Here is a 14,278-nt window from a genome sequence, read left to right as displayed (position 1 = left end):
GTTTTCCATTCATGTGGGTTTTTTTAAATTGCACTGTGGTCAGAAAAATCTTATCTGTGAGACAGTAATTCTTGAAAGTAGTTGGAATTTTCATTACGGTTTAATATGTGATCAGTTTTCATTTATGTTCCTTATGTGTTTGTTAAAAATATGTTACCAACTTATTGGTTGCATATTCTTTATATGTCTTATATAACTCAAGTTTATTCACTATGTTGCCCAAATATTTCTTACTCATACTATCAGTTTCTTACAGAAGTGTGTTAAAGTTTCTTAGTAACCATTGCAGATGTGTTTTTCCCCCTGCATTTGTTTTTTGTTTCTTTATGAATTTTGAGCTATTTTATTGACTATATTCAAATGTAAAATTATATCTTTCTGGAGAAGTGAACATTTTTACCATTATGAAATGATTCTCTTTGTCTCTGATAATGCCTTTGCTTTAAGGTTTATTTTTGCCTGATGTGAACATAACTATATTATTTTTCTTTTGGTTAATGGTTGTATCTTATATAATTTTCCTATATTTTTACTTTCAATCTTTCTGTGTCTTCCTATTTTAGGTTATCACTTGTAAACACCACATTGCTTAAAAAAATCCTGTCTGATGATCTATTTCTTTTAACTAGATAGACCATTTTTATTTATTGTAGTCATTGATATATTTAGCTTTATTCTATTTTATCTTATGCTTTCTGTTTTTTAGAGGGTCGTGTGTTCTTTTTCCTCTTTTCTTTCCTCTGTTTGAATTGATTCAAGTTTTTTTTTCTCCTTTTTACTGGTTTTGGAGATACTAATTTTATTTCTATTCTTTTAGTGGCTACCTTTGAAATTTTGAAAAATACATTCTTAACACAATAGAAGGTTAATTAATATTTTTACCTTCCTCCCTCTAAATATGAGACTTAGAAAGGCTTAATTTTAGTCACCCCAACAAGTGTCTAGGTGACTATCCTTTTAGCTCTCTATCAGATCATAAGTTAGACACTTTATTATTATTTTATAGAATCAGATTTTATTTAAATTTATCTATATATTTACTTTTTATTTCACTTATACTCCTTCCTGGATATCAGAGCTCCTTTCTGCTCTTTTCTTTCTTCCTGAGTTACATACTTTAAAATTTTCCTTACTGCACGTCTAATAGTGGTAAACTCTTTCAGATTTTTTAATTAAAAGTACAGCCAGTTTACAGTGTTGTTAATTTCAGCATAGTGATTCAGTTACACATCATATATACTCCTTTTCATTATAGGCTCTTTCAAGATGATACTGAATATAGTTCCCTGTGCTATACAGTAAGACCTTGTTTTTCATATTTTTATAGCTGAAAATACCTTTATTTCATCCTTGTTCTTGTGATATAGCTCAATCTTTAGGTTGATACAGTAATACCTTAACAAAATGCAGTAAACATGAGCTCACATACCCATATTTTACAATGCGAGTCCCATTATTTGAAGGTTGAAATGACTTGGCTGAAGCCAACTGGCTCAGAGTTCCCAAATTCTAGCTGGATGATCTAAATCTGTCTATATTGCAACATTAGTTAGGTATCATCTTGTGGTCTTTACGTGTATTTCAGTTTAAATATTGATGGGGACAACTCTGGGTCCCACATCATTAGGTATCATCTTGTGGTCTTTACGTGTATTTCAGTTTAAATATTGATGGGGACAACTCTGGGTCCCACATCTGGCTGAGATTTTCAAGAGAGTGACAATGATGCTAAGGGTCTCGTTGTTTGGGGAGATGGGGTTTTTCATTGTTTTTCTTTCTCCACCTCTTTAACCTTTAATCTATGTAAGGTATGAGACTGAGCCAGAGGGGGAGCCCATCTTCCACTGTTTTATATGCATATTACACTGTATGAGGAAATTCATCATTGCATGGGACTTCACTTATTTTTGTCACCACTTAAGGAAGACTGCAGTATTCTACTGTCTTCTGCCTTCACGGCTGCTGTTGAGTTGTTAGCTGTCAATTTAATGATTGTGACTATGCAAGTCATTACTCCTATATCTGATTGCTTTTGAGGTCTTGAATTTATCTTTAGTGTCCTGCAGTTTCACTATGATGCATCTTGGGATTGTTGAAATTCCTAAAATGAGATTTGGTGTCTTCCAACAGTTCTGGAATGTTCCCACCCATTGGCTTTTGAATATTGTCTTTCTTTTACCTTCTAGTTTCAATGTCCCTTCTGGAACTCTGATTAAATCTGTGTTTGACCATCTGATTCTATACTCTTAAGTTTATTAATTTCTCCTTAATGTTTTCTATTTTTAAAACATCTTAGAGCAGCATTCTGCATTTTTCTTATTCTCTAATTCTTTCTTGGATGTATTTCTTCTGTTGAATCCTTTCACTGAGTTCTAAAAAAATTGAGGTATAATTAACATACAATAAAGTGCACAGTTCTTACGAATTTAGTTTTATGAGTTTAGACAGTTGTATATATAGCCATGTAACAACCACCCTTAACAAAATTGAGAACACTGTCACTACCCCAGGAGGTTTCCTGGTCACTTGAATTGACCTCTTTAGTTATTTCATTGTTACTTTCAAGAAAATATGTTTGGTTTTTCTTCATATCTACCTGTTCATGTTTGATAGTCTTTTGTTCCTTATTTAGAAATTCTTTCCTCTAATTCTTTAAATAAATAATAGTTATCTCATAATCCTCTATCTGATCATTCCAATATATGAAGTCTATTTTACTGTTGTCACTGTTGTTCCTAGGTGATTTTCATGAAAATCTTAACCCTGAGTTTTGTGACTTTTTTTGTGAACTCGTATTTATTAGAACACACTCTGTGGGAGGTTTGTGAGGCCTGAGTTGAAGGATCTTTTTTTCTCTAGAACATTTTGTGTTTGCTTTTATTGTCTTGTAATATTTTCTTTGAACTCTTACTTACCTCCTTTGAATGTCTGTATCAATTTTTAATTATTATTTATCAAGAGGGAGAGAAGTTGTATATAAATTTTTGAAAAAAAGGAGAATTATTTACTTAAAATAATATTTCCTCTCTTTTGGTGACTCCTCTTTGAATGTGTAATATGCTTTTCACATGTTTTTGGTCATATTCCTTTACTTAATTCTTTATTTGGCTCTGGGACTCATAGCTGCCCGCAATTTTCAGCATTTAAAGTGTTGGTTCAGCTTAGAGTGAGGTCTCAGAAATCACAAACTTCCTGCCTTGTGATCTGGTGGTCACAATGTCCCCTTCACCTGGTGTCACCCAAGTGATGTTCCTTGGCTAGAGGTTAAGATCAGAGACAACAAAAAAGAGATGTCAGCATTGTTTCTTCTTAAATTTCTCCTCCCCGAGTATGGTAACATTCATCTGCTTCTCCCCCAAATTTTTGAGCTGTGGTTCCTTAACCAGCCTTTCCTGGTACTTCCTCTTAAGGATCTTATTGAAGAACTGAGGAGCTATGTCAGCTGCTAGAATCCTACTTCATCTTTGTCCAGATTTCAGTATTCGGCAACATGCCTCATTGCTTATAGCTGTTCGCTTATTTTACAGACAAAGTTTTTAAAAATTCTTTGCTGTTGTTGTTTTTGTGAGTTTAGAAAGAGGCTTGTGGCGTATAAAGGCCCTTACTCTGCCCACTTTACATGGAAATCCCCTTATAATGCTTGATAGCTCACAAGTCTGGCAAAATGAAGTAAATCATTTGGGGACCAGAAACACGGGAGCACCTGAAGGATTAAAATTTGTTGAGTTATTTTGGTATCTGTCTTACCTCTCCCCTGAAGTTACCTATCTCCTCTCCACTGACAAAACCTAATTGGTAACATGTTGACCACTCTATCTGTAGTCTGGCTAAGTCAGATCATCCTGGTTTGCTTTGGTAGATGTCTCTGTGGCAGAAATGGCAAATTTTAACCCAAAATTCATGTGTGTCCTTCCGTATTATTGAGTTGTCATTGTAAAAACAGCTCCACACCTAGAAATTATATTTCCCAGTTCTTTTGCACCTAGGGAGGCCATGTGGCTAGTTCTCACCAATTGGAGTATAAGCAAAATTAATGATGCCGCTGCAAGGCCAGAGATATTAAGAAGAAGTGTGACTTGTCTGCCTTCTATTTTTCCATCTGCCAGAGTAGAACATATGGCTTCAAGGCTCTAGAGGAATAACAGAGCCACAAGGAGTTTGGAGGACCTTGGGTCTTTCAATCACGAAATGGAGAAAAGCAGTTTATGTACCAGGAACACCCACACTGAGATGCTGTTTAAGTGAGAAATATGCTTTTATTTTGTAAGGGTACTGAAAAATCTGGAATTGGTTTGTTATAGCTGCTTGCATCACTCTAATGTATATAATCTAGGTTTTCATTTGAAATGAATACTCCCCCCCTTTTTTGAAGGGGAGTGTCAGAAGCTCGAGGGAATCACGTGAGCTATTTCGTGCTGCAAGTTTCTAAGTATATCACGGCCTTACCTCACATTTGATGCTCATCCAGTTTTGAGTCCTTGAATGAAGTTGGCTTGTGACACATGGCTTCATATAATGACATGCACCTCTTTAAGGTTTTATTTTATTTTTATATTGTCTTGGAGATGTTTTCCTCATGTAGTAATTAAGGAAATACATTCCTATGCAGTTGACAGCATCACTGTGTAAAGGCTGGAACACTTCTCATCTTCCTCTTTGACAGTTTACAAAATGCTTTTTAAAAATGCCAGATCTTCTAGATATTTTATGTCTGCTATATTTTTCTGTGCCAGAAGTTCTTTTTCTTTCATTTCTTCCTGACACTTGATAACATGGTCTAGGACTATGGTTTTGAACCCTGCAATGTTCTCTTCCAAGGGTTTTGATGAAACCCAGTGTTCTTCTCATTTTGTTCCCAGTTCTGAAGTGAGTGCACGGTGGATCCCTGGCAGAGATCTCCCTGTTCGTATAACAATAGCCGATCGTGACAATTTTAGGAGAGGATAATCTGTTAGTCACTTGTGGCCTCTTGCTGTAATTGGGTATAAACAAAGGGTTTCACTGAGCGGATAAGATCCCAGGCTCACAAATTAGCGCAGGTAGGGAGGTAGAGGCGCTGGAAACCTCACCGTTTGAGGTGGGAGGACTCTGTGACGTTGCAGACTCTTCCTACCATCACTGCTCACATCAGGCTCAGTGTCCTAGAAGACGAGGCACAGATTGGGTGGCAGCAGCCAAGGATTTTCTTACATGCCTTTATGAAGTGGTCGAGTAGGCGTGGGTTACTGCTGCTGGCACCGAGACGTAGCTGGTGTAAGCAGATGAGAGTGGAGAATTTGTCCTGCGGGTGACGGAGGGGACTGGTGGTGCTTGGCACAAACGGACTTAGAAGGCTCGTGGTTCTGCTGTGCCCTGGCAGTTTGTCTTGGTGAATCTCCTTGAAGCAGCTAAGACGACCTGGGTGCTCCCTAGAATGGGTGCAGAGGAAGTCTGTGCTCTCTCCTGTCTCCTTCAGGTTTATGGAGGGTCCACCCACTCCTTCATTTTAAAGCTTCAACTGTTTGACTCACGAATCTCCCATCTTGAAGCATTTCCCACTGGTCTGACAAGGCACAGGGGTTAATTAAAGCTGCAGAAAGAGGCAGACTGTTTGGTTCCTCCTCACAGCTGGGCTGGGAGGCCACAGTCTGGCCAGTTTGAATGCAGACTTGGAGAGCCTCCCAACTGGAATGGAATCAAAGGCATCTGTGGCCTCAGGTTTGTTTACTCCTGGCATTATCCGAGGTTTTCTGGCCCTCTGGTTGTTCAAGAAGCAAGAGGCTTTGCATGGCCCTGACCCAGAGTCAGGTTTATCATTGGCAAGGATTACAAGTGCAAGTGGGATGAGCAACATCCTGGTTGTTTACCCTGAAATCCACAGTGGGTGAGGGCCGGGCCAGCTGTCTGCGACATCCCCCGAACCCCCCCTCCAGTGCAGCTGGATTTTCCCTTCTCCTGTGCCAAGCAAGCCTATCATTATTAGATCACACTGCCCTGGGCCATGTGACAGGCATACTATGGGGCAAATAATACAGCAAAGAAGAATGGAAAAGGGGCTGCATTTTCTTTTCTTTCATTCTCTTTGCAGAAAGCCTGCAAGTGTTATGCTAAAATCTGCCTATTGACTTGAGTATAAATAGCCCCCTTTTTCTAATCCAGCTGCAGCCATGTGCCCTTCTGTACAGGGTTGGTGATTCTCTGTTGTGTCTTGGGAGTAATAAGAAGATTCCAGTGGAAAGAATGCAGGCAAATCAGCCCAGCTGAGATTACATAAAAGGCGAAGGAAAATTGGAGAAAGTATGTAATAAACCTCAATATCTAGTTGAGTGTGATTTTTAACAAAAGGCTCTTGCATTTAGCTCAATGACTTAAGATCTTTAGATAGTAGCTAAATGCATTTTATTCAAACCTTTCCAGCCCTGGGCAGGAGCCATTTAAGTAGGCAAGTTAATTCTTCTGGAAAGGAATAAGCCGCTAAAATCAGAGGCTTAGGGGTGGATTTCAGCTCCTTGGTGATTTGTATTTAGAACTTAAGAGGCTTGGGCCCTGCTAATGAGCAACTAGGCATCTTATGGGGGAAGTTCCACTTCCCAGATCTAGGAGAGAGGCCCCTTGTCTTGAAAGATGCGGTGAATCTTTGATGCATCCTTATATTTTTACTATTCCATAGCGCCGCTATTCTTGAACTCATATGCCTTTTTTTTGGAGGGGGGGTACTTATCCTATCCCCTGATTTTCTTCTCTAATGCTCCCCATAGCTCTTTCCCTTTTACTAGACATTTTGGCCTTATAGAGAGGCATTTCCCAAACACGTTCTCATCAGATCTGTGAGATGCTGCACAATAAAAGGTTTCATGGTCAGTTTAGATTGAGAAATAATGTGTATTACACACCTCTCTTGGAAATTTGTAATGCACCTTTTAAAGGGCACCGAAGGAAAGTTATTTACATGTGCTTATGTAAATATATGCATACTTACCTCTTTAATACCAAAGTGTCTATTAAATTCCTAAGAATTACTGGTTTTCAGAATTTGCTTTTTAGGCACTGCTGGTATAATGCTGAAAATCTGGCTAGACCACTAGACCTGTAAGTTAGTGAGAAATGGCCATGGATCACCAAACCCTCTGAAAAGGCTTACGCAAAGAATGAGCACTGGCTAATCGTGTAAATAGAAGTGAAAGCAGTCAGATGTTCAGTATAGACTGGTGAGAATAAACTGGGTTGGCTGCTGTCCACATGAAGAGGTGCTGAAGCAGCGATACCCTGTGAAAAATGGATCCCTGAGAGAGCCCTTAATAAGGAACTGCTCAGAGAGTGAATTTTTGGTGCTGCGTGGAACACCCAGATACAAAACCTACCTAGTAAAGTGCACAGAGACAGCACAGGAAAAAGAAGCACGTGCTGGATAGGAAATTAACAGACATGGGGGTTGATCTCACTGCTCCAGCTAATTGGATATTTGAGCCTTGGCAAGCCATTTAATCTCCCATGCTTTATTTTTCAAATAAGGTGATTGGACCAGATGCAAGTTTATTCTCAGTTCTAAAAAGTTATGATATATAATGACTCTCCAAGTTGATCTTTATGTGAGCATGGGAGAAATCAAACTGATGCGTATTTTCCCCAGGTCTCTGGGCTTCTCCGGTCCCCTTTTGTTCTTGGGAGATAATACGCTTCTGAACCATAGGTGTTGTACTAATTGGAAGAGTATTCAATCCTGAGTCAGTAACAAACCGCAAGTTGGGGAAGGAGAGTGCCTGAAACAGAATTGTTACAGTCATCCTACAGATTTTATTCACCTTATAAATTGTATTCACCTTTTTTGAGAAGGAAGGTTCTCTCTTTTCTGACTTCTAGAAGGAGACAGCTTTTAATAATGCGTTTAGCAAATGCTTAATTATTAAATACCTATTAAGTACCAGGCTCTGTTCTAGGCACATGGGATACTTTGTGTGTGTGTGTGTGAGTGTCTAGGGGAGACAAAATTTTCTACCCTCAAGGAGCTTACATTTTAGTAGAGGGAGACAGATAATAAACAATATAGCCAATAAATAAGTAAAGTATACAGCAAAAAGTTAATTATATAGTCTGTTAAAAAACGATCAATTCTATGGCCAAGGGTAAGGGGGCATGACTGGCTCTAAGTATAAATAGGGTAGTTAGGATGAGCCTCTCTGAGAAAGGAGGTAAAGGTGTGAGACACATGCCTATCAGGAGGAAGAAGGATGCAGGCAGAGGAAGCAGGGCAGAGACAAGAGTGTGTCTGGCAGGTTCCAGAACAGCGAGGCAGCCTGTGAAGCTGGAGTGGTGTAAGTAGGCAGGTGTATTGAAAAGATGGAGTCTGGGCTGCTTTGTCTGCCTGGAAAAAAGACATTGAACCTGTAAGAGCAACTTCTATGCCCAGCAGCAGCATAGCCTGACCTCTGACTTCTTTTCCTTGTAGGAAGCCCTGAAGGAGTTCCAGAGTGTGATGGGACTCCCTGCCTGGCCTGAGATACCCAGTTAGCACCTGCAGATCAGGACTTCCTCTCCCCAGCAATGAAGCTTCCAGCCTTTGCATCTGTAACAGCCTCCCCTGTAATTTATGCATTCTATGGTGAGTTTAAATGCTGACTCTATCATTATCTGAGTTTATTACCATTGCCATCTGCATATGTTTGACGGGGCTGGGGTGGGCAGGATACCTCTGGACAGACTCCAAGTTGAAAGTCTGCATGTCTCTCCTCGTCCTAACTTCTTCCCCAGTCCTCTCTGCCTTCCTCAAAGCCTGGGCCAAGGTCAACTGTACATAGCACTATGAAATAGGCAAGTATTGTCAGTAGCCCTATTGCCATCTTCTGTGTCTGTCTCCTTTCTTAGCCCTGCTGTGCATCTCCCCCACCATTCCTGACTTCTCAGTGCCCAGTACAGCACTGCGAACCCGCCCCTCTTCTCTCTCTCATGAACCGTCAATAATGACTCTCAACCAGGAACTAATAAACTTGCTCAAATTAACATATGGCTGGTGGTTACCTCTTGGGGGGCGGGGTTCTGCTTTTTGACAGATAATAAAAGAATTTCCTTATGCCATTTCATCTTTCATCAAGTTAGAATGGAGAAGGATGGGGGGTGTTGGGGAGGCTTCTCAGCATGCTGGAACCCTGAAAGTTACTACTAAATGGTAGGCGACCACCTCTAAGAGACCTAGCTTTGGTTTCTGCTGCCCACTGCCCCCAGCTCAGCTCCACCTCTTTTCCCTAAATCATTTTTCTGCACGGAAGTTTGCTGCCATTTTTTTTTTTTTTTGACTAGGAAACCTGTAGATAGTAAGATATACAGGCATACCTCATTTTATTGCGCTTTGCAGACACTGCATTTTTTACAAATTGAAGGTTTGTGGCAACACTGTGTCAAGCAAGTCTATCAATGCCATTTTTTCATCATTTGCTCACTTCGTGTCTGTGTCATAGTTTGATAATTCTCACAATATTTCAAACTTTTCATTGTTATTATATTTGTTATGGTGATCTGTGATCAGTGATCTTTGATATTACTATTACATAAAGATTAGGGCTTACTGAAGTCACAGATGACAGCATTTTTTAGCAATAAAATATTATTAAAGGTATGTATGTTTTTTAGACATAATGCTAATGCAAACCTAATAGGTTACAATATAGTGTAAATATATCTTTTATATGCCTTGGGATATCAAATATGTGTGACTTGCTTTTGGTGGTGGTCTGCAGCCAAACCTATAATACCTCCCAGGTGTGCCTGCAATATGAAACGTCTGTGTGAGCCTCCGAATTGCTCTTAGAATCCAGGAAGCAGCTCAAGCCATCAGGGAGGGGTGGAAGGAATTGTTGCCCAATAGCAAGCAGCTTGGTTTATTTCGCAAGATTGGGTTTGCCCTGTTGCTTGCATTGTGAAATAGTGTGCACAGACGCCCCCATTTGATTCAATTTCAACTCTCATCATGATTGATAGTCCCTCCCGATCACAGCCAGCTCACGTTGCTGTTTGCCCTTGTCTGCTGGGCTGCAGTCTGAGTGGGGAGCCAGAGGCAGACATTTTAAAGACTCAGAATGAACAAGCATGTATGTCTCTCCCTTCTCCCCAGATTTTCATGCTTTTAGATCTTTTATTCAATCAGCAAATGTCTAATCTACATTTCTTTGAAAAGAGGCATTGCCAGCCTAGACGTTAAACTGAATGGAGGAGTTATAAATATTAGAGGTGCAAAACCCTTCGAAGAGCTAAAGAGAGTAAGAGGACATGGTAAGACCCATTTTTGACCTTGTGTTCCTATGTTCATACCGTTGCCATTACCAATACTATCATCATATTGTTGACATCATCAAGTTAACACAGTAGCCATCAGTTATTGAATAGGCATTATTTTGTCACTTTGACAAGTATTTTATGAGATTATTTATGTTGCCTCAACCACCTTAAAAAGGCACTTTATTATCCCCATGTTACAGATGAAAAAAACTGGGGTTTTGAGAGGGTTAGTAACTTGTCACAGGTCTAAGCCAACCAAATAGGCAAAAGTCTGTGCAATCAAAGAAAGATAAATAGTGAAAATGTGTATATAGACATAAAGGTAGTTTTTTAGGTAGTAATTCACCTTTGCAAGATTCTGAAGAGCTTTTTTACCGAGGAATCTTTCCCAGTGATTTAAGATAGGACTCTGTTACATGTCGACTGCTCAGGACCTCATCTGCACACATAAGCCATTTTGACATCACCCTTGGCCTGACCTCTCCTCTGTCGTGGTCAGAGCCTTTTCTCTGTCTTGTGTATCCCAGTAGTGATATTCAGTTGTCTCCTAGGTAGGTGCCCACGTAGGATGCAAAGACTTCTTTGTCAGTGAGTCTAAATACCACCCCCTCTGTGAAGCCTCCCTATCACTAAGGCACAGAGCTCCTTCCTCTGTGCTTGCAGAGGACATTGCTTCTACTTCAGTGGCTAATACATTTCATATTATTGACAGTATGTTGTGTGCAGTGCTTACACAGCTCTTCCTTAAAAGCACCAGGCTTTGTTCTAAGACTGTAACACTTATTGACCCATCAGTGACTCTGCAGGGTGGGCACTACCCCTGTGATACAGGTGAGGAACCGAGGCACAGAAAGACCAGTAACTTATCAACGTCATCTAGCTCGTAAGTGGCAGAGCCAGGATGATGGACTGAGGCAGTTTGGTGCCAGAGCCTGGACCTTCATCACATCCCCTTAGTGGTGGGCTCTACCTGTTCACGTGGCTGTTTCCTGGTGAGGCTATGACCTCAAAGGCAGGGAGGGCGTCTTGTGTTTCTCCTTGTCCTCAGCTCTGGGCTCATGGTCTGGTGCCTAGCAGGCACTCAGGATATTCAGTGGTTGAACAAAAGAAGGGTGATCACTGGGGAAAGACTGAGAGGCAGCCAGGGCAAACCACCCAGGTTTGTCTTTGCTTTAAGACACTTAATTGCTGCCTGGGTCCTTTGTCTCAGGACAAAGAGAAAGTGAGAGAGGCAGGGGAGGTGGTGCAGAACATGCCTTGTTTGACCCGGCCCTTCTCTGACACTGGCCCTTCTGGCCTCTCTTCCATTTGCTTCTCTGCATCTGCCCTGGGTTTTCCCCACTGGGGCTACATTTATCTCGCCCTCCTCTGTCCTCTCCTTTATATCTCCATTGTGACAACTGTCACACCTTGTCACAACAATGACATGTGTTCGTCACCTCTCCCTCCCTGCCACCCTGACAGTGAACTCCTCGAGGGAGTGACCTTGTCTTCATCGTCTGGTGCCCAGTGCCTAGAACGGGGCCTGGCCCACCAGAGTTCCCCAAGCCGTGCTTCTTAGATGAAAGGATGCTTAGGCATTACAGACCTGGTACGGGTGGCAAAGAAAGTACAGGAAGGAAGTAATTGTTCAGCGTTTGAGGAAAAAAAAAAAACCTACAAAAACAAGAGACTAATCTCTGGCCCAAGGAACTGAGAATCATTTACAACGTGTTTCTCATCCTCTTTCCTCTCGTTCCCTCCAGCTCTTGTCATTTGATAAGTGATGCAAACAGACTGTTTTCTCAGGATTGGTTAAGGGAGGCTGAAAGGTGGTTGGACTGGGTTGGGGGGTAGGGAGTCGGAGGAAACATAAAACAATAAAGATGATTTAATTTATATCTGATCGCGGCAACCAGCTGGCTATGCCATCAATTATTACACCCTCAGAGTTATTAAAGAGCACCTCTGTCATCGGTACCTTATTAGCTAGGGATTTATGGAGCTCAGAGCCACAGCAGGAAATATTGATATTTCACTCACAGCACCACCCATGGATGTCTGGGTTGTCCTTCTGTCAGCCCTGTGTCTTCCCTGTAGGTCCTCATCCATGAGCCCTGTAGCCTCAGGCTCGACTCCTGGAATGTTTGTTCCTAAAGTATGCGTGATGGTAAACAATCTCGCTCACCTGTGCTTTGATTCATTTTGTGTCTGTTTCACACCTGTGGCTGTAATAATCCTCCTTCCTAGGCAGAAGGTGTTCTGGGCTCGTTGAAATATTTCTAGAGTTTTCTGTGTCATAAATCACCTCCTTTGATAGGACTTCTGGTCAATCTGCTTCTTAAGAGAAAAAAACTAATCATCGGATTTCATTTATCCAGGTCTCCTGTTATGAATCCCAGAATCCGAGCCCTTAGTTTCTGTGGCCTCTGTGTCCCTCCTTGAATCCGCAGCGCACTGGGTCTCAGCCCTCACCTGAGCAAATTTCCAGGTTCTTTACTTGAGTCTCTGGACAATGTAAATAACCAGGTTGCCTCAACATTAAAGGTACAGTTTATTTTTAAACACAATTAGATACTGTCTTCATACCTAGAAGCAATTTATTCCTAATTATAACCAGTTATTACGTGTGATATCAGAAAGAAACACCACCAAACTGCATTTGAAAATTTGAAACCCATGTAGGGAAGAATAGTGATATGGAGCCATTTGTGTCAAATCAAGTCAGTTACAGAATTTTTCCTTTGAAGGCAACGTTTTTAAGAACTAAAAGGATTTCCACATTTGATCCCTTGATGTACTAAAGTGACGATGCAGGCAGGAAGAGATGACACGAGAAAAGTGGTAATTTAGTTATTTAGCCAGAAATGCAGAGTCAGGTGTTAGTAATGAGTGTCTAGATCACAATTGACATTTTACAAAGTGACTTGCAGTCACACTTGTGTATGTGGGTGTGCACACACACGAATATATACTCCGTGTGGAATGCAATGAGAGAAGAGGGCAGAACTGGATCGCTTTCTCTATAAATAGTGCCTATCTTGGTAGGATGGAATGAGAGAAATACAAGCAGGAAATGGAGAGGTAAGGAATTAAATTCAATCCATGAATGATGAGCATTAGCTGGGCGAGGGTTACATGCGTACACACACGTCAAGTCATTCTATTTACGTGTGCGTATGCATTTCTGGCTTTTTGCAACTCTCCAGTGGATCTAGATTGCCACTGCTGACATGAACTGAAGGCTGAGGGAATCAGCCTTTGGGATTGTCAAGGGGAATAATGTTCAAAGTAGCACTGCATAGAGCTCCAGATACGTATGCTCTCACTTGGCTGCTGAGTTCATGGTGTCTCAGACGGCAGCTGGACGAGGTGGGTGACTGGTTAGAGTCTTGTCTGTCTGTCTGTCTGTCTGTCTGTCTGTCTGTCTCTTTCTTTCTTTCTTTCTTTCTCTTTTCTTGTGTGTGTATGTATATATATATTTTTTTATTGAAGTAGAGTCAGGTTACAATGTTGTGTCAATTTCTGGTGTATAGCATAATGCTTCAGAGAGGAAATAAATAAAATAAAGATTAAAAAAAAACAATAGAAAAAAATCAATCAAACCAAGAACTGGTTTTCTGAAAGAGTAATAAAATTGACAAACCTCTGTCCAGGCTCACAAAGAAGATTGACTCTTTATTTATTATTTGTTTAGTAATTTTTTCCCGCTTTATTGAGGTATAATTGACAGGAAAATTACAAAATTTTAAGGTGTACAATATGATGATTTGATATACATATATACTGTGAAATGATTACCACAGTCAAGCTAACTATCACATCTGTCACCTCACATAGTTACCTTTATTTATTTATTTTGATGAGAATACTTAAGATCTACTCTCTTAGCAAGTTTCAGGTATATAATACAATACTGACTAGAGAAACCATGCTTTACATTAAATCCCCACAACCTACTCAACTTATAACTGAAAGTTAGTACCCTTTGACCAACATTTGCTCCACCCCCCAGTCCCTGACAGCCATCATTCTGCTCTGCTTCTGTGAG

General features: G+C 40.5%; 1 long non-coding RNA gene across 1 annotated transcript in view; it reads left to right on the top strand.

The window, feature by feature from the left end:
• Window positions 1–14,278, top strand: part of LOC116148072 (uncharacterized) — a 319,134-nt gene that overhangs the window by 44,136 nt on the left and 260,720 nt on the right. Inside the window, exon 2 of the long non-coding RNA XR_010377415.1 lies at window positions 8,426–8,578. This is a non-coding gene — a long non-coding RNA (uncharacterized LOC116148072). The remainder of the gene's footprint in view (window positions 1–8,425; window positions 8,579–14,278) is intronic.

This window comes from Camelus dromedarius, chromosome 23 (assembly GCF_036321535.1).
Source record: "Camelus dromedarius isolate mCamDro1 chromosome 23, mCamDro1.pat, whole genome shotgun sequence".
Classification (NCBI taxonomy): Eukaryota; Metazoa; Chordata; class Mammalia; order Artiodactyla; family Camelidae; genus Camelus; species Camelus dromedarius.
This window is presented reverse-complemented; position numbering and strand designations above follow the sequence as displayed.